This window comes from Gopherus flavomarginatus, chromosome 7, assembly GCF_025201925.1.
Source record: "Gopherus flavomarginatus isolate rGopFla2 chromosome 7, rGopFla2.mat.asm, whole genome shotgun sequence".
NCBI lineage: Eukaryota > Metazoa > Chordata > Testudines > Testudinidae > Gopherus > Gopherus flavomarginatus.
Window position 1 is genome coordinate 66,831,874 of NC_066623.1, and position 18,415 is coordinate 66,850,288.

At 49.9% G+C, this 18,415-nt stretch overlaps 1 protein-coding gene and 1 long non-coding RNA gene across 4 annotated transcripts in view; one reads left to right on the forward strand and one right to left on the reverse strand.

The window, feature by feature from the left end:
* BRINP3 (BMP/retinoic acid inducible neural specific 3) overlaps positions 1-1,492 on the reverse strand; it is a 333,504-nt gene extending 332,012 nt beyond the window's left edge. The window contains exon 1 of one of the 3 annotated variants that reach the window (XM_050961409.1): positions 1,072-1,492. The gene's annotated coding sequence lies outside the window, so the exon portion shown is untranslated. The remainder of the gene's footprint in view (positions 1-1,071) is intronic. The other 2 variants (XM_050961412.1, XM_050961413.1) reach the window with 2 other exon arrangements.
* A 596-nt stretch (positions 1,493-2,088) lies between these two features.
* On the forward strand, positions 2,089-4,160 carry LOC127054999 (uncharacterized). Its single transcript, XR_007775382.1, has 2 exons — positions 2,089-2,181; positions 3,743-4,160. It is a non-coding gene; the product is annotated as an uncharacterized LOC127054999 (long non-coding RNA).
* Positions 4,161-18,415: the final 14,255 nt, after the last annotated feature.

Sequence of the window (18,415 nt, forward strand, 5' to 3'; positions counted from 1 at the left end):
AAATGGAACTAAACTAATACCTCGCTGTGAAAGGTATTTCCCTCCCCATCTTCTACTACTGAATGTGGATAATTTCTAATTAAAGAAATATTAATGTTAAAAGACGCTGCTACAAATGGCTCCATGAAGTCATCTGACATTTTTTATTTCTGTACTTACTGGGGGTGGGGGGTGTTCAGCGAAAGCAAAAGTCCTCAGTTAGTCAATAGATGGGCTCCATGTAAATGTGCGAGCGTTTTATTAAGAACCCAGCTGGCTCCTGAGCTGCTGTCTGCGCTGTAGTAAAATACAGGTATGGGGGCGGAGGGGTGGAATCAGAAGGTGAAATCAGAAATGGACGTGCAGAAAGGAGATGAGAGCAAGTTCGCTCATTAGAACTATGCCAGAATTATTATAATTCCCCAGGATTCCCTTCCTCTGTCATGAAGGGAAAGAGAGGTGTCCGCAGGATGCTCAAACTACGCCTCCTTTCCATAAACCAAAATTCCAGACATCTCCTTCAACTTCAAGACCTGCCGTGCAGCTCCATCGAGTATATTTGATCAGGTGTGAAAAGCTCTCCCCTCTCTTTCTCTTTCTTTTAACTGATTGAAAATAAAGCAAAATCCTTACCAACCTGAACAGCCTTCTTCTGTGGGGATCAGCAAGGGTAATGAACTTTCTCACAGACACACACACACACCTCGATTCTATTCTCACGGGACTAATTCTCCTACAGTATATTGAAATAATTCGTCCTTTCAAAATACTTACGACTGCCAGTGTATATGTGTGGGGCTGAAGAACGGGTTAATGAAGCAAGGGATGTAGCAGATACATTGACTGATTCAAACATTAACAGAATGTGATGAATAAGCAGCGGAGTGTAGTGTAATCGTGGTGCAGGTTATAACTTACTGCCTCTGGCTGTGAGTAACATTAATGGATGTGGTCAAGTAGTACTGGTGCTTTATAATTCTTCGAGTTCGGAAAGTACAAGGATAGAGCATTAAAATGGCGAGATCTAAACATTACTCTAGATTAGTGTCAAATTTGTTAAAAACGACATGCGCGGGAAATAAACTTACTCACCAGGTGAAATTTCAGGAAGCCAGATGACTGTGAGCGAAACGAAGCCAGAATCCAAGCAGACATTCCATGATCTTCAGCTTCAAGCTATAAAAGTGATCTGCATGGTGGTGGCCCTTTAGAAATAATCAGCAGGTCCTGGTGGCACAGTACCAAGTAAAATAAACCACTGTGTTTGCGTGTGTGGATGCGTGTGTGAGAGAGACAGAGAGGAATCAAATATGTCAAGAGAAGTGTGCGTGTGGGGGAGAGTGTGGGGTCTGTGATGATCCTTAGGCAAAGGAGATAAATAATACCAAATCGTGAGACTTCCTAAAGGTTAAAAAAGGCGAGAGGCTCTGCCAACCCAGCTCGAGAGGAAGGAGCACAGAGAAATCTGCACAGAGAAGTACAAGGATGTGGTGGAGACAGTGAGATACAGAGAGAACTAGTGAGCGAGGCTGTAGTCATGCTGATAGATATAGCAGCGGGAATGATTTAGGGAGCTGGGGAGGATCCAATGAGAATTCAAGAGGGGGCAACCTCAGAGATACTGCACTGGTCTGTACTTCTCCAGAGATATCCTGGGCTGTGGTTCATGATTACTAGGACTTTAATATGAAGTCAGTGCCTTTCCGTGGCTTTCCTCTGAACCCCCGCGAGTCAACACCATGGGGTGGGGGGTGACAGGGGATACCGAAGGGCTGGGGGGAACTAACCACACCAAACCATGGACTAAATCTACCGTGATTGGCGCGAGGAACAAGTGTAGCGTAGAAGATGCTACGGGGAAGAAGGAGCTGAAAGCAGCTTGTGCCGGGAGCACGGCGCTTTTGGAGAAAGGGAAAGTGACTAGCAGCCGCAGCAGCTGCTGCAGCTCCTCCAGTGATCATATGAATCCCCTTCGCAAGGCTTGATTCCGCCGGGTCCTCATGCCGGGGATGGCTGTGGGGCTGCGATGACACTTTGGGGGACTGGGAGTGGGCGGGGGCTATGTTCTGTGTTTTGATTTTAGCCTTCGGCAAAGGCCGGGAGAAATGGCTCTGCTGCTGTCTCTGGCGTGACTGTGCCATTCGCGTATCCTCGTACGGCGCAGGCTGCAGTTGAACAAGCGATAGCTACTGTATGGATCTGGTAAGGTTATCCCCTCCCGCTCCATTCCCTAAGGCTGCCTTTTATCTGAGACCCTATTGTTCTAAGTCAGCTCCTTTCCTCTTACGGATCCTGCTCCTCCTCCTCCTCCTCCTCAAGAAGCTGCCTCTCTTCCCAGCGGACTGTCTGCTGATCCTAGGTGCCTGATTTTGTGTTTCGAGATTTATCCCCCCACAGGGACGCTAGACAATGAGTTCCCAGGTAGCCTTTTGCCCTCTCTCCTATCTTTCCTCCCTCGCTCTCAATCTTGTTCTCTCCTTGGGCGGAGAGGGAGGGAAGGAGAGGAGCAATGCCAGAGAATGATTTCTTGAAGGAGCTTGAGGAGGTGGGTGATCGAGGGACTAAATATTTGCTCTGGTGCAAGGCGTCCCTGGTAAGTAAGTAAGTAAGTAAGTAATCTCATTTTCTGCTGTGGCCAAAGACGCGCACCACTTCTCTCTGCTATTCATTCGCTTGCTCTCTGCATGTTAATCACGAACTGCCTTAGTGGAAAATTTTCCTTTTCTCTTTTCCATAAGAGTGGCTCTTGAGTGTGTAGTGAATTTCAAGGTACAGGGGGTGGGGTGGGTGGGAGAGGAGAAACCACTGGGCTCCCCCCTTCTCCATATCCTCACTGTCCCTCTCAATATATAGCCATATAATCGAGTCGACAATTTGACATCAATGAAACGAAAGCTAATTCCTGATTGCCTGCCTTAAATGTCGACATGAACAACCTGCAGACCCAGCAGGAAGCTATGGAATCCTTGCATTTTTACAAGCGTAACATAGCTTGGCCATGTTCTACCATACTTCCAGTGATCGGACAGCCCAATCAATACGCGACATGACTGGTATGTTAACCTGCATACAGATTGCACTTTGTCGTATTGTAGGAATTACACCCATCTGATACTCTGAATACAAGTCACTATGCTGTATTGTATGGATCGATTAGGCGATGTCAGCTTTTCAGTAAGAATATATGTTTTTTTTTCCTGATGATTTCATTGACCACTCAGTTTGGCTTTCTTACAGTCATTTATGTGTACTCGACCGTGATGTGTGTGTGTGTGTAAACTGGTCATCATCTTTGTTTTACATTCCATTTCCGTTAGACTTTTTATAAGAGCATAAATGATTCCCGAGTGTCAAAGCTGGCAACAAGTAGTACAGGATTCGTTCCTCCTTCCTTTCCCCTTGCTCCTCGTACCCCAAATGCTAGTGAGAGGAAAGGTCACTTTGTTTATGTAAAGATCAGTGTTCTCCTTAACAAAAATTGTTGTGCATCAAACCTGCAGTGACTATCAAATAGACTTGTGGATTCGAGATACTCAATAAGGACATTGTCCATTTTCTGAAAAGGACACGTCCCCAGGAAAACACAAGAGAAAGTCAGTGAGATAAAGTTGTATGGATGGGATAAATCAACAGTGCCAGATTGTGCACGTGCAGCAATATCTTTTCTTGTGTGTTTATTATTAAGAACATTGGCAAGCTCTGAGGGATACTTTTTAGATAAAGACATGTTGATATGCTAATGCCTTTCTGTTTTTCTCTTTAGGTTTTATGCCAGTCCTAATGGTGTCCTGGCCAGAACTGTTCTGAAGTCATCTTGTTGATCAGGGAAACTTGCAGGTGTGGGGACTGGTTTTGCAGAAGATTACAATTGAAAATTACTGTTCAAGAAGGTTTTGTTTAGGGCCTGATCCAAAACCTGTTATAATTAATAGAAAGACTTCCACTGACTTCACAGGCCTTCAGATCAGGCCCTTTAATCTTTTTTCATAATTATAGTAATTTTAATTTCATAGCAAGGCATCTCAAGATGCAATGGACACAGTGTGATTTGATTTACATTTGATTTCTAGTATTCACAGCACACACATCCATGTTTTTAATATTCATAGCAGTTCAACTCTAATTGCTAAGCAAGTGACACCTCACCTAATCTTTCTTAAATAAATATGTTTATTCTGTTATTATTATACTTCATGTATGTGTTCTACAGCTTCAGGAAAATAAATGCAAAACAATCTTGGGGTGAAATTCACCCCTTTGCAGAGGATCAGCTCAAGACCTAGTGGCTGCTTCAGTTCCACTTAAGCCCACAAAATAGCACTTCAGTGGTGCATAGGACTTGTGTAGGCATTTTGGTCAGGGATGCATTTACCGCTAATGTTTACAATGGCCCTAATGTAAAGTGGCCAGATATTATCCACTATGGGCCAGAATACTGAAATTTAAAGCAGTTGAATTTTACTTAAATTCTGAAAAAACTGGTGCAATAAAAGTGTTAACATTAATCATGTGTGTGAAAGTTGCATATACATACATCAACAGCATATCACACAGCAATTTTTTTTGTTTTTTGTTTTTCTTCATTATCAATGTCTTTTTTGCACTCATCTTTCTTCCAAAACCCCATACAAGTTTATTTTGAGTATTTTGAGGCTGCATGTAATTTATCAGGCAAATACAGCACTGACACCTTATATTGCATTTGGTTTCTTGCAAAAAAACCCTTGTACTGACAACATTTTATGTGAGCAATACTGCCACCTTCTTAAAGTGCCTACATACCAGTTATAATACATTCTCTGCATCCTTTTCTGGTATAACTTTTCATCTAATTATTTCATTCACTACATATTTAGTCTGTGGAAACTGTACTTGACTTTTGAAACACTTGAGAGGAGAAATGCGATAACCTACTAAAGTGCCTTGCCCTTAACTGAAATTATGACAAAGTAATTAAAGGAAAAGCAAAAAGTCTTAATCTTTTGACTCCTTATGTTGTCAGTGTTTTTGCATTAATGAGATTTTTTTTAAAAAGCTGTGATTTAAATGTCAAAAAGATTGCAAGAAAACCCACCAGTGAATATTTAATTGCCATCTATTTATACTGTATATATTTTTCTTTTTAAATGGCTTGTCACATTTCTAGATTTTGAATCTTTCTTATTCAGTCTCTAGTTCTTTTAACACCCACAGTTATTAAACTAAACCAGTAGATGAATAGAGTGTTTGCACAATACAAAACAAACAGAATATAAGATAGAATTTTATTTTATAGAAATCTTTTGAACTTGGTAACCTTGGTTTTAACAGAGACATGGTTCATTCTATTACACTGAAGTCCAGTGACTTTCTCCCCTGCCTTTTCTGGAGAGCTCTATTTTAGTATTTTTCAACATTTCATTCATGGGGAATGAGCCATTTCTGTATATTTTCTTCCTCTCTCCCCCAATTAAAAAGGAGTTATTTATCTATGTTTAATACAAAGTCATACACTCACACACATACCTGAAACCTGCATGAGTTACCAAACTCACAGCATAGGATGCTGTATATTGCCCTACTCTTCTGAGATTGGCTGCCCTCTGCAAAGAGAAAATTAATCTAATAACACAACTGGGCCAGAAACTATGTGCGTGTTCATCAGCAGAGGGGTTAGATGCGGTTGCACCATCAGAAATACTGTTTATCAGCTATTAATTTCTCCGTTCCATCTATATACAGTGGTGACTGGTATGAGATAGATGGCTCTTCTTCTTTGTATGGCTGATGTAATTGTAGAGCAACTACTATAATTTTACCGTCAGATGGTTAAGCCAGGATAGAGGGCTAAAGTTAAGTAAAGTAAAATGGCAATGAATTGCTAACCCCATATGTTACAAAAGTATGGGTAAGGTATCCAAATAATGAGATTGACTTAAAAAGCAGGATATATATATATCTCTCTTCTGGCTTCTTTGTCTGCTAGCTTGTGACTTCTAAAAATAAAAACTGAGATTCTCTGGCATTTACTTATCTCCAGCAGCTGACCCTTTAAGAAGAAAAACAAATACTGTGAGATTTTCAATAAAATCCCAGGTGATGGCCAAAACTGTGTTTATCTGAAGAGAATAGGGGTGGAAGAGGAGATTTTGGCTTTGAGGCCACTTGGGGTGGGATTCTATGGGTTACACTTCTGACCAACTCAGACAGAATTTCTCCTGGGACTCTAGAACAGTGCACATGTCAGCAGCAGTGTAGCTATCCACTGCTTCCACTGACTGGTGTGGTGTAGTCAGAGTTATTGGTCCTGCCCTCTTCCCATCCCTCCCTTTCAGGGAGCTAGCCTGGGCAGTGTGACTAGCCTGAAGTGCCTCCACTTCCTAATAGGATTGCACATTATTCCTGCACAGGATTGTTTGTGAATGTGTTTGGGGTTGTAGGCATAGGCCGACTGTGCAGGAGCATCCAAGGAAAAAATTAGCGAGTGTTTTGCACCCACCGGCAGCCAAGCTTCCCCATCTGACCAACTCCTCCACCTCCCTCCCAGCGCCTCCCGCTCACCGCAGACAGCTGTTTCGTGCCATACAGGTCAGCTCTGGAAGGGAGGGAAGGTGCAGGGACGAGGCACACTCAAGGGAGGGGGCAGAAAGAGGCGGGGAAGAGGCAAGGTTGGGGTTAGGGGAAAGGGGTGAAGTGGGGGCATGCCCTGGGCAGAGGGGCAGGGTTAAGCATCCTCTGGGTAGAGGGAAAGTCGTCGCCTACGGTTGTTGGAGTCTCCCTGTACCTTCCATTCCCCCCTACCTCAACTGTCTCACTGATGATTTTTCTCAGGGCTGGGTAAAATCTACCCCATTATTACTGTGTTACAGTCATTCCCAGATGATCTAATCAGAACTAAGGCCTTGTTGTGCTAGGTGCTGTACAAACACAAAGAAAGCAGCAGTCCCCTGTCCTGAAGAGCCTACATTCTGGAATGTATTTGAATAAATGGAGGTTGACATAAATGGGGGGCTTTTCAACACATATCAGTGATTCATGTCAAAAAACAAGACACAATTTCAGATTGAGTGATTTAGTCAAATGAAGCTTTATTGTGCCTGGTGCTTGGCACACGAGCCAGCTTTAAACACACATATAATAAGTTATATCAAATGTCATTCTGTACAACTGAAGGTGGCACAGCTGTGTCCTTTCAATTCATGGGTATTTGCAACAATAAAATATATTTTGCCAATGTGTTCAAATGAAGTTTATTGAGGCCCAAGAAGGGACCAAGCACTGGAAGGCTTCTGTGAAACTCTTCATTCATCTGCTGTAGTGTCAAGAAACTGCATAAAGACAACACTGGACTTAGGAAGGTGGCTTTGTGTTTCAGGTCCCAAAGAGAAGTGGGTACGTGGGGAAAGCAATTTGCAGTTGGAAAAACACAATATTTTACTGACAGTAGTTCAAACGGATAATTATTCCCTAACATCTGGTGCATTCTCAATAGATATTGTTACCCCCCATAAAAATGAGCCTAACAGTCATATTACAAAAAATCTGTGACAAGAACTTAAAACAATCTTTGTTGTTATTTGTCATTACTCCATAAGAATCAAAATACATGGGATGCTAATGTTACACCATTAATATAATACCATTCTTTGAGAAATCTGTTCAATATATTCCATCCTCTAGTTCACCCTTAAAATAAGCAATGTTGCAAGCATTTATCATTTGTCAGGGCCATGAGGTTAATGAGCTGGAAAGACTGTTAAGAGTTTGGATGAGTGAACTAAGTTTGCTTAATTTTGAACCCACTTGAACATAATGGATCAAAAATTAGGCTGTTAATATATGTTTTTTAGAGTTCTTGTCTTGCAACAGTTTGTGTTATTGATGCTGACTACATCATATGTGCTTCTGCCATCAGCAGCCCTAAAGGCGGACCATTCCCAAGCCTCCCAAACTTAGGTATAGTGAGGTTTTGAAGATCCAGGTATCCTCTTCAGTTTCAGAGAGAAGGAGGAAGAAAAAAAAAGGTGAATCCTACCTCATTTATCTTTCATCCCAAACTGCAGGCATTAAGACACCACAATTATAAGTGTCTTAGTAGAACTATCTGATGATGACCTACATTTATCAAAGCACACCAACATACTTAAGTGCTTTGCTGAACAGGGATGGTTTTAAGCATATGATCAAATTTAAGCATGTGCTTAAGTTCTTTGTTGAATGATGACCCAGCAGCAGTAAATTCCCATTTAAGGTTGTACATGTGTTTCCATTCTAAATCCCTGTTTTCAGTTGCTTTTTGAAACTTTCTTTCACATTGCAATTTTCTAGACTTCAGCCCTCATTCACCTAAATTCTTACATGTGTCTAAGTTTGAATTAGACACAGAATCAGTACTTTGCTGGGTCAGGGATCTTCCCAGAAATGAATATTTTTGTAAAGATTGAGGCAAATATTAAGCTATTTTTGAGTATAAGGAGAGTGAAAAATGTATTTCCGCTGATACTTTACAGGAAGGCACGAACAGTGACACTATGTAGAAACACACACACGGAACAACTTTAACGAACCTAGTCAGTTACACGAATAGGTAAAATGATGACATGACACTCTCACTCAACAATGTTTGGTCACAAAAACCTACTGGAATGTTTGGAAGGCAATAGTAGGAAACTTTTTGAGGCCGTCTCAACCAATTATTGGATTTTGTCTGCTAATTCGGTGATATAATATAATTATAACTTAAGCTTGCTTCTTGTTTATGATGCAAAAATCAGATATCTGAATACACTTTAATGCTGAAAGTAAATTCTGAGGCCAATGCAAGTTTATTAACCCAGAATATGGTCAATACACAATTAGCTAATTAGAATAAAGATATTTGCATATTCATTGTACAATTATTGAGAAATAACCATAAAGTAATTATACAAATCGCTCGTGTGAAGCTGTCAGCCAGTCAGAGCTTGGCACTAATATAGTACTGTTCAAGGCAGGACAACATTAATATACATTAAGGAGTTTTTAATGCATGCCAGCAGGATCCATGTAGCCAGTTAGTGTTCTTGACAGTGTCCACTTGAATTACATCCTTCAGGTGTGGACTAATGCACCATGTAGACAAGCCCTCAGAATAGAGGGGATTTGCTTATTCTACAGTGTGACAAAGTTCCTCCTCTACCTTGGTGGGTTCTGCGCTTATTGGCAAATTTGCTTACCTCAGTGATCTTCCCCACAGTCTGGGTCAACTTCTCCTGTGTCTGATCAGGAGTTGGGAGGTTTGGGGGGAATCCGGGTCTGCCCTCTAGTCCAGGTTCCAGCCCCAGGCCCTGTGGATTGCAGCTGTCTAGAGTACCTCTTGTAACAGCTGCATGACAGCTACAACTCCCTGGGCTACTTCCCCATAGCCTCCTCCAAATACCTTCTTTATCCTCACCAAAGGACCTTCCTCCTGGTGTCTGATAATGCTTGTACTCCTTAATCCTCCAGCAGCACACCCACACCCTCTCAGCTCCTTCTGCCTCTGGCTACCAGCTCCTCACACACAGTTCATCTCCTCTGGCTTCCCCACCTGACTGGAGTGAGCTCCTTTTTAAAACCAAGTGCCCTGATTAGCCTGCCTTGATTGGCTGCAGGTGTTCTAATCAGCCTGTCTGCCTTAATTGGTTCTAGCAGGTTCCTGATTACTCTAGTGCAGCCCCTGCTCTGGTCACTCAGGGAACAGACACCTGCTTCTTCAGTGGCCAGTAGTGTATCTCCCTTTGATTCCTCTGCTGTAGAGGGAAGGAAGGAGAGGGCTGCTGCTCCTGCTGGGCACTGGACCCTCACTGCTACTGTTGCTGCTGTTACTGCTCCAGCTGCTCCCCTGGCTGGGCTAGACACCACCACCCATACCCTTTCTCTGCTATCTGCTTTATGGCTGGTTAGTAGATCCCCCGCCCCCCTTAGTTGCTGCTGTTACTCCACCTACAGCCCCTTGGAGGGGGGCTTCTAGTCTGTTCCCCAGAGGAGGGGAGTGAGAGGCCCCAGCTCAGCCCTTGTTACTGAGGATGCCGCCATCACCATCTTCTGAGCAGGGTCCTTGCTGCCTGGCCACTGAACCACTACCTGGAGCTGCTGTGTTTGCTACTGGGGAGCTGCTGGAGCCCCGAGGAGGAGGAGAAGAAGAGGACCGCCTGCTGCTGGAGGACCACACAGAGACTCTGAAGACCACCGTGGAGGGGGCACTTAAAGACTGAGTATTTTTCAAACTGTGCTCTTGTGGTGGGGATCTGGACTGTGTTGGTGTGGAGCCTGCCCCCAGTCCATTCTTGTACCCCTTCTCCCCCAACACCATTGTTGCTCCCTCCACAACCCCCGCTGGCTGTTTTCTATCTACCTCGACCTCCTGCCTCTGGGACTGAGCTGCTCACCTGGCTTGCCACGTCCATTTCTATCATTTAGACCTGCAGCAGCAGCCAGCTACAATTGACTTTTTGCACAAGTGCTCGTGGGTGCACATCCCCTCAGCCCTTTGGGTTAACCCTCTCTTCTTTGCCACGTTTGTCTGCCCTACCTGTTCCCCTCTGTGGCCCTGATTTTCCTGCCCCAGCCCTGCAGCTACCCCGTGGTCCCTCCACCCCATTCCTAGCTCAACCTTTTTCTCCCCCCCTTACCCTGTGATCCCCTAGCCCTGATTAGCCCCTCCCCTCATGTGCCCATGCCCCCTCCCATGCGCTTGTGCCCTTCCCCTGTTTGAGTTTGCCCTTGTTCACTGCACCCCCCTATATCGTTATCCCTCCTGATCCCCTAGTGCAGCTAGTGGAGCCGGAATTCCCCTCTGAGTCGGTGACCTGACACCCTCCTGCCCCTAGGTCCTTGGTTGCTCCCCACATCCCTTTAGCTTTCCCTTTCTGGCACCCTCCTCCCCTGCCTGCAGCCTCGCGGGGAGGAGTGGTTGCCTCCTCTCCCTCCCCTCCCCTCGCTGTTTGTCCCCCTCTCTGCTCTCATTATGGCAGGGGATGTGGCAGGGGAGACCCCTCACGATGCTCCCATCACCCCTCCTCCACCTGCCCTCGTGTCCATGCCCCAAGCCTCTACCTTGACCGCCTCTGCTGGTCCATCTGCCACTGCCCCTGCTGAGGCACCTGCAGCGGCAAGTAACGCGGAGACCTCTGCTGCTGCCACGTCCCTCGCCCCTTCCGATTCGGGGGGAGCCCCTCCAGCCGGTGGGAAAGGTCGGGGTGGGAAAAAGGGTAAGGGCCCCGCTAAAAAGGCCAGGCCTTCCATGGTGGGGACTACCCCCGCTGCTGCAGCCCCGCTACCGGCTGCGGCATCCCACCCTGCTGCTCCCTCCACCAGTTCCGCGAGTGTCCCTCCCCCGGCCCCCAGGGCATGCACCCAGGTGGCAGAGGCCCCTCTGCCTGCTGCTGCTCCTCCAACCGTGAACTTCTGCTACCATCTATAGCGGCTGGGGCCCCTTCCCCACCTTGACCAGGAAGCCTCCGGGTGCTCACCTTGCCCCAAGTGGAGACCTACGTGCGGGCATTGGCGAGGGTGGTGGGGCTCACAGCCATCGTGGTGTCCTCCAAAATGTACGGGAGGGTAGTTTTCTTCCTGGCAGCGGAGGCCACTGCCCAGGAGGTGGTAGAGACGGGCTTGGTGGGGGGGGGTGTTTGTCCCTCTGGAGCTGTTGGAAGACTTGGGGGTCCGCTTGATCCTGACCTCCGTCCCTCCCTTCCTACCCAATGCCGCCCTGCTGCCCCCGCTTTCTGCCCTGAGGCGCCCTATCTCCGTCATCAGCCCTCTCCCGTTGGGCTGCAAGGACCCCGCCCTCCATCACGTCCTCTCGTTCCGCTGGCAAGTGCAGCTTCAGCTGCCGCTGGCGGTGCGTGACAAAGGGGCGCTCGAGAGGTCCTTTCTGGTCCCCTACCAGGGAGCCCACTACCGGGTTCATTATTCAACTGGGGAGGCCCAGTGCTACCTCTGCCGGGCGATGGGGTACGTCCGGAGGGACTGCCCCTTGGCCTGGCACGGAGGAGCGTCCGGGACCCCCCGAGTCCCAGTAGGGTACCGGCCGTGTCATCACCGATGCCCCTGGCTGCCCGGCACCTGAAGCTGCCCCTCCTCCTTCTCGGTCCATCACTGTGGAGGAGGGTGCGGCGGAGATACTGCCGGGCGTGGGAGAGGGCTCGCCCCAGGGAGAATCCTCCCTCATTCATGCTACCCCACCATTGCCTCCCCGAGTCCCTGAGCCATCACCCTTGCCCCCCGACCCAACCCCTGTTAGCCAGCTCCCGGATGATGCCATGGAGGGCTGGTCCTTAGTGCAGGGGAAGCGGGCAAGTGGAAGGCTCGGGCTCCGTTACATCCTTTGGATTCGGAGACCGCCCAGAAGAGCAGGAAGTGGGGCACTGATGACGAGCCTTCCACTTTGCCCTCTGACGACTCCCATTCTGTGGTGCCAGCTGGGGACACCGTGGCAGCACCGGAAGGTAACACCGCCCCTCCTCCAGGGTCCCTTCCCATGGAAGCCCCCGAGGAACCCCCCTTGCCTCCTTACCATCCGAAGCCCCTGCGAGTGCTGAGGTGGGTGTCGCTTCGAGTGCTGGCGGGGAGGGCCCTGGGGTGGCGGATGGTGATCTCCCTTCCATTTACAAAGAGATCGAGGCCCTGGGTCTGACCCCAGTAACGCAGGGGGAGGACGACCCTCTGCCGGCAGGCCTCAGTCTGAAAGACCTCACCCCGGTCCTCCTGTCCCCGTGTTCCCTTCCCCTGAATGCTGCTTCTGCTCCTGCCTCTGAGGGTCCCCTGGGTCTTCCATCAGCCCAGCTGCAGGTGGCACCCCGCTGACGGCTGCCGAGCCCATTGAGGTGACAGCCGGTGCCCCGCTGCCAGGACTCAATTCCCATGTGGTGTCCCTCTTGGGTGTGGAGCACCTGACCTCCTTCCTGGGCGGAGACCCCATTGACTGCCTTCCATCTCCGGATGCTGTGGCTGCCGCACCAGCCATAGTGGCTGAGTCCAGGGTAGTTGAGGGTCCCCTTCCCACTCCCCAGCCTGACAAAGAGGGGCCACCTTCAAGTAGCCCAACTATTGAGGCTCAGGATCCTGCTTCTACCCCCCTCCCTGATTCTCTTCCTGATCCCTGCCCTGCCACTACTCCTGTCCCCTGCCCTGTCCCTGATGCCAGCCCCGTCCTTGTCTCCTCCACCTTCCGTGATGCCAGTGCCGCCCCTGGGAATACCCCTCAGGGAGAAGCCTTAGTAGTTTTTCCCTGTCCCAACCCATCAGGGGCTGCTGTTTTTCTTGTGCTGCCCCCTGTTGAACCGGGTAGCGGGGCAGGCCGCGTGGCGTCAGCCCATCGGATGCCACTTTGGGGGTCTGCCCCCTACCTGCCTGCCTTGGTGGCCACGGGGCTGTGATGGGAGCCCCACTGGGGGAAAGTCATAGATCAGTGACCCCGCCCCCCCATGTGCTGAGGGAGGAGCTGCAGGAGTTCCTCGATGATGTCCGTGGCTCCTGTAACATGGTCCAGCTTGCACTCCAGCGGTGGGGGGATTTCCATCAGATCCTCCAGGCCACAAGGGCCCTCGTGGGGGAGGGTAAGAGGACCAGGAAGCAGGCCGCCTCGGCCTACTAGCGGGTCTGCCTCTTCCGTGACTCCTTACTCACCTACGGGGTAGGTCATGGATTGCTGTGCGACCTGACAGAGGCCGTGGGTGTGTCTGCCGGCGAGGATCCCCCCAGCCATCCTCATGGCACCGATCATCTTTGCCACGTTAAACACTCGGGGCTGTAGGATGGATCTCCACAGGAGGGGGGTACTCTGTGGTTTTCCTGCAGGAGACCCATACGGATCCAGCCGCTGAAGCTAGCTGGCGGTTAGAGTGGGGGGACGGGGTCTACTTTAGCCACCTCTCGGTTTGCATGGTTGGAGTGGCGACCCTGTTCTGCCCCGACCTATGGCCCAAGGTGCTGGGGGTCGCCGAGGCTGTGCCGGGCCACCTGCTGCACGTCTGGGTCCGCATGGAGGGGCTTGTGATTGATCTCGTCAACGTTTATGCCTTGACATCGGGCCTGGAGAGATTGCCTTTTTATCAGCAGGCGTCCGCTTTCCTCGGCTCCCTGGATCCTCATGAGTGCCTGGTCCTGGGCAGGGACTTTAAAACCACCCTCGAGGAACGAGACCGCTCGGGGACCAAGCAGTGCCCGGCCTCCGCGGACGTCCTCCGGGAGATCGTCGATAGCCACTCCCTGGTGGACATCTGGCGCGACCACCACCTGGACGACGTCTCGACGTTCACCTTCGTCCGGGTGGAGGCCCATCGGTCGCACCACTCCCGGCTGGACCACATTTACCTGTCATGTCTCCACCTTTTACAAGCCCACTCCTTCAGTATTCGGCTGGCCCCCTTTTCAGATCATCATCACCTTGCCACCGTGGAGGCCTCTCTCTGCATGGAGAGGCCAAGGCCGGCCTACTGGCACTTTAATAATAGTTTGCTGGAGGATGAGGGCTTCGTGGTGTCCTTCCGAGTTCTGGCTGGCCTGGCGAGGGCAGAGGCGCGCCTTTCCCTCGGCGCGGCAGTGGTGGGACCTGGGGAAGGTGTGTGCCCGGCTCTTCTGCCATGACTACACCTGGGGCGCCAGCAGACGGAGGGATGCGGTGATAGAGCAGTTACAACAGGAGGTCTTGGAGCTGGAGAGGCATCTGGCTGTCAGCCCTGAGGATCCATTCGTCTGTGGAGCGTGCCGGCAAAAGCGGGAGGAGCTCCGGGCCCTCGAAGACCATCGGGCCCAGGGTGCCTTTGGATCCTGCATTTGCCTCCTTCTGGAGATGGATCGCGGCTCCCACTTCTTCTACGCCCTGGAGAAAAGGAGGAGGGCCAAGAAGCACGTCACCTGCCTCCTGGTAGAGGACGGCACCCACCTCATGGATCCGGCGGAGATGTACGGGAGGGCCAGGGCCTTCTACGTGACTCTTCTCCCTGGATCCGACAGATCCTAACGCTTGCAGAGTGCTCTGGGATGGACTCCCAATGGTCAGCACGGGCGACCGGGACTGGTTAGAGCTGTCTCTCACTCTGGTCGAGTTCTCGGAAGCCCTCCGTCACATGCCCACCAATAAATCTTAGGGCATGGACGGGCTGACTGTGGAGTTCTACCGCGTGTTCTGGGACGTCCTCGGCCTGAACCTAGTTACCGTCTGGGCCGAGTCCTTGCAGAATTGGATCCTCCCTCTCTTGTGTAGGCGTGCTCGCCTTATTGCCGAAGAGGGGCGACCTCTGCGACTTACAGAATTGGTGTCCCATCTCGCTACTCAGCATGGACTACAAAATCATTGCGAAGGCCATCTCAGTGCGGCTAGGGTCCATGCTGGCGGACGTGGTCCACCCAGACCAGAGCTACACCGTCCCAGGCGGCACGATTTTTGATAACTTGTATCTGGTCCAAGACCTTCTGGAATTAGGGTGTAGGGATGGTCTGTCATTCACCCTCACGTCCCTGGATCAGGAGAAGGCATTCGACAGGATGGACTATGGTTATCTCCTGAGCACTCTGCGAGCGTTCGGCTTTGGACCCCGGTTTGTGGGTTTTCTCCAGGTGCTGTATGCTTCTGCGGAGTGTCTGGTCAGGCTCAACTGGACCCTGAGCGAGCCAATCAGCTTCGGGCAAGGAGTGCGGCAGGGTGTCCCTCCTCGGGTCAGCTGTACGCTCTGGCGATTGAGCCCTTCCTCTGTCTCCTCCGTCGGAGGCTGACGGGGTTGGTGCTTCCTGAGCCGGAGCTGCGGCTGGTCCTGTCGGCATATGCCAACGATGTGCTCCTCGTGGTCCAGGACCCGGGGGCAACTTGGTGCAGGTGGAGGCTTGCCAGGCCATCTACTTGGCGGCTTCCTCCGCCAGGGTCAACTGGGTCAAGAGCTCTGGCCTGGTGGTCGGGGACAGGTGGCAGGCAAGGTCCCTCCTACCCACGCTTCAGGCCATCTGATGGAGTGCGGGTCTGCTGCTCTATCTCGGTGTTTACCTTTCTGCCACACATCTGTCTCCGCCGGAGAACTGGCAGGATGACGGAGCGGCTCCGGAAATGGACGGGACTACTCTGGTGCCTCTCCCTTCGAGGGACGGTACTGGTGCTCAATCAACTAGTCCTACCCATGCTCTGGTACCGGCTCAACACCCTGGTACCGGCCCCAGGTTTCCTGGCCAACCTCCGGACGGCGATTCTGTAGTTCTTTTGGCCAGGAATGCACTGGTCTCTGCAGGGGTCCTCTACCTGCCCCTGGAGGAGGGGGGGCAGGGCCTGAAGTGCCTGCACACTCAGGTCCATGTCTTCCGCCTCCAGGCCCTGCAGAGACCCCTGTATGGTGCAGGTAGTAAGGTGTGGAGCGTATTGGCGCATGCCTTCCTCCGCCGCTTCTGAGGGCTCCGATACGACCAGAAGCTCTTTTACCTCCATCCAAGAGGTCTTCCGCGAGACCTCTCTGGGCTGCCGGTCTTCTACCAAGACCTCCTCTGGACCTGGAAGCTCTTTTCAACGACCAGGTCCGTGGTGGCCACCGTGGGGGTTGATCTCCTCGTGGAGCCCCTGCTACACAACCCCCAGCTTCGCATGCAGGTGATGGAGTCCCCCACGGTGAGCCAGAGGATGGTCTTGGCGGGAGTCACCAGGGTCGGAGACCTTCTGGACTATGACTGGGGAGACTGGCTGGATCCCCTGAAGCTTGCTCAGCACATGGGGCTCTCCAGACCTCGTACTCCCCGGCGTGTACTTCAGGAGGTGAAGGCCACTTTACTGCCCGCTGCTTGGGCGTACCTCAACCGGATCCTGCGAGAAGGCATGCCCCACCCACCCTCCACCCCAGGCCCCATAGATCTCTTTATCGGGCTCCAGCCACGTGGACCCAATCAGACCCTCCACCCTTTCACTGCAAGCCGGCTGCACGATCTGCACCCGGTTCTGTTCCAGACCGCGCCGAGGAAACATCTGTACATGCTCGTGCTTCACACTCTTCACTACCTCACCCTCGCGTCCCGCCCCGATACAAAGTGGTGGGATCTCCTGCCACCTCTCGAGGATGAGAAGCCCCGGTGGGCCAGCTTATACTCTACCCTGGTCCCAAGGCCCTCCGGTGATGTCAGTTGGCAGCTCCTTCATGGGGCTGTGAGCACGGGCGTGTACTTGGCGTGGTTTACCTGTCCCCAACACCTGCCCCTTTTGCAGCATGAAGGAGACCCTGGCGCACATTTATTTAGAGTGCGCCAGGTTGCAGCCCCTGTTCCGGCTCCTCTTGGATCTCTTATTGTGTTTTTGGTTGCACTTTTCCCCTCACCTGTTTTATCTATGCACTTCCCATCCGTGGCCCCAGAAAGTTGCGTGTTCTCCTTATCAACCTCCTCTTGGCCCTGGCCAAACTAGCCATCTACAAAACCAAGAAAAGGAAGTTGGCGGATGGGATTTCCTGCGACTGTGGGGCGTATTTCCACTCCTCCATCTGTTCACGCATCCGGGCAGAGTTCCTCTGGGCGGCGTCCGCTGGATCCCTTGACACCTTCGAGGAACGGTGAGCTTTGTCCAGGGTTCTCTGCTTGGTATCCCCATCAGGTTCCCTTCGTTTAGCTCTATGACCTCACCCTCGATCCTGTTTTTTTTTTCAGTGATTGTCCCATGCAATTATTTGGTATCACAGACCTATGGATCCGCCCCTTAAGCTGGGGGGAGGTCCTTTAGCAGTGACCAGACTCCTATACCCCACTAGTCTGGGTCTGTCACAACAGGTATTAAGAAATAACATGGAGTGATATTGCAAATCAGATATTGCATGGAGTGATATTACATGGAGTGCAATATAACATGGAGTGATATTGCAACCAGAACCAGTTGTAATACAGAAAATTTGTCCCTTCCACCAACAGAAGTTGGTCCAATAAAATATATTACCTCACTTATCTTGTCTCACTATATAGTACTGTAAGAATAATAATTATGTAGTCCAGGGGTCTATTATTAGATATGGTAAGAGTCAATTGTCACACTAACAGTAGTAAGTCAAGCTTGTATTTGGTGCAATAAATCATTTTCTAAATAAGTTATTTAGTTATGTTGTGCCACTTAATGAGGGTCTTACTTTTTGTTTTTTTCCATCAGATATAAAGCTGGTTCATTCTTTTGCTTCCATTCTGTTTGTGAGACAAAATGCCATCCTTACAAACAATAAAAAAATGGTTCTCACATTGTGTCCTAAAAATACTCTTCTTGATATTTAATTGTGCTGTGAGGTGTACAAGGAATCTGCCAACTCAATAATGATTAGGATAAGCCACAACCAGGGATGACTGATAATATTTATTTATTTTTTAAATCTTAAATGAAATCAAACAATCAATTTATGCACACAGCTGATTTATGTAACTACAGGACCTCCTTATCCTATTCTAATCCTTCATTTCTACTTCCCTCATACAATCTGTTACACTTATT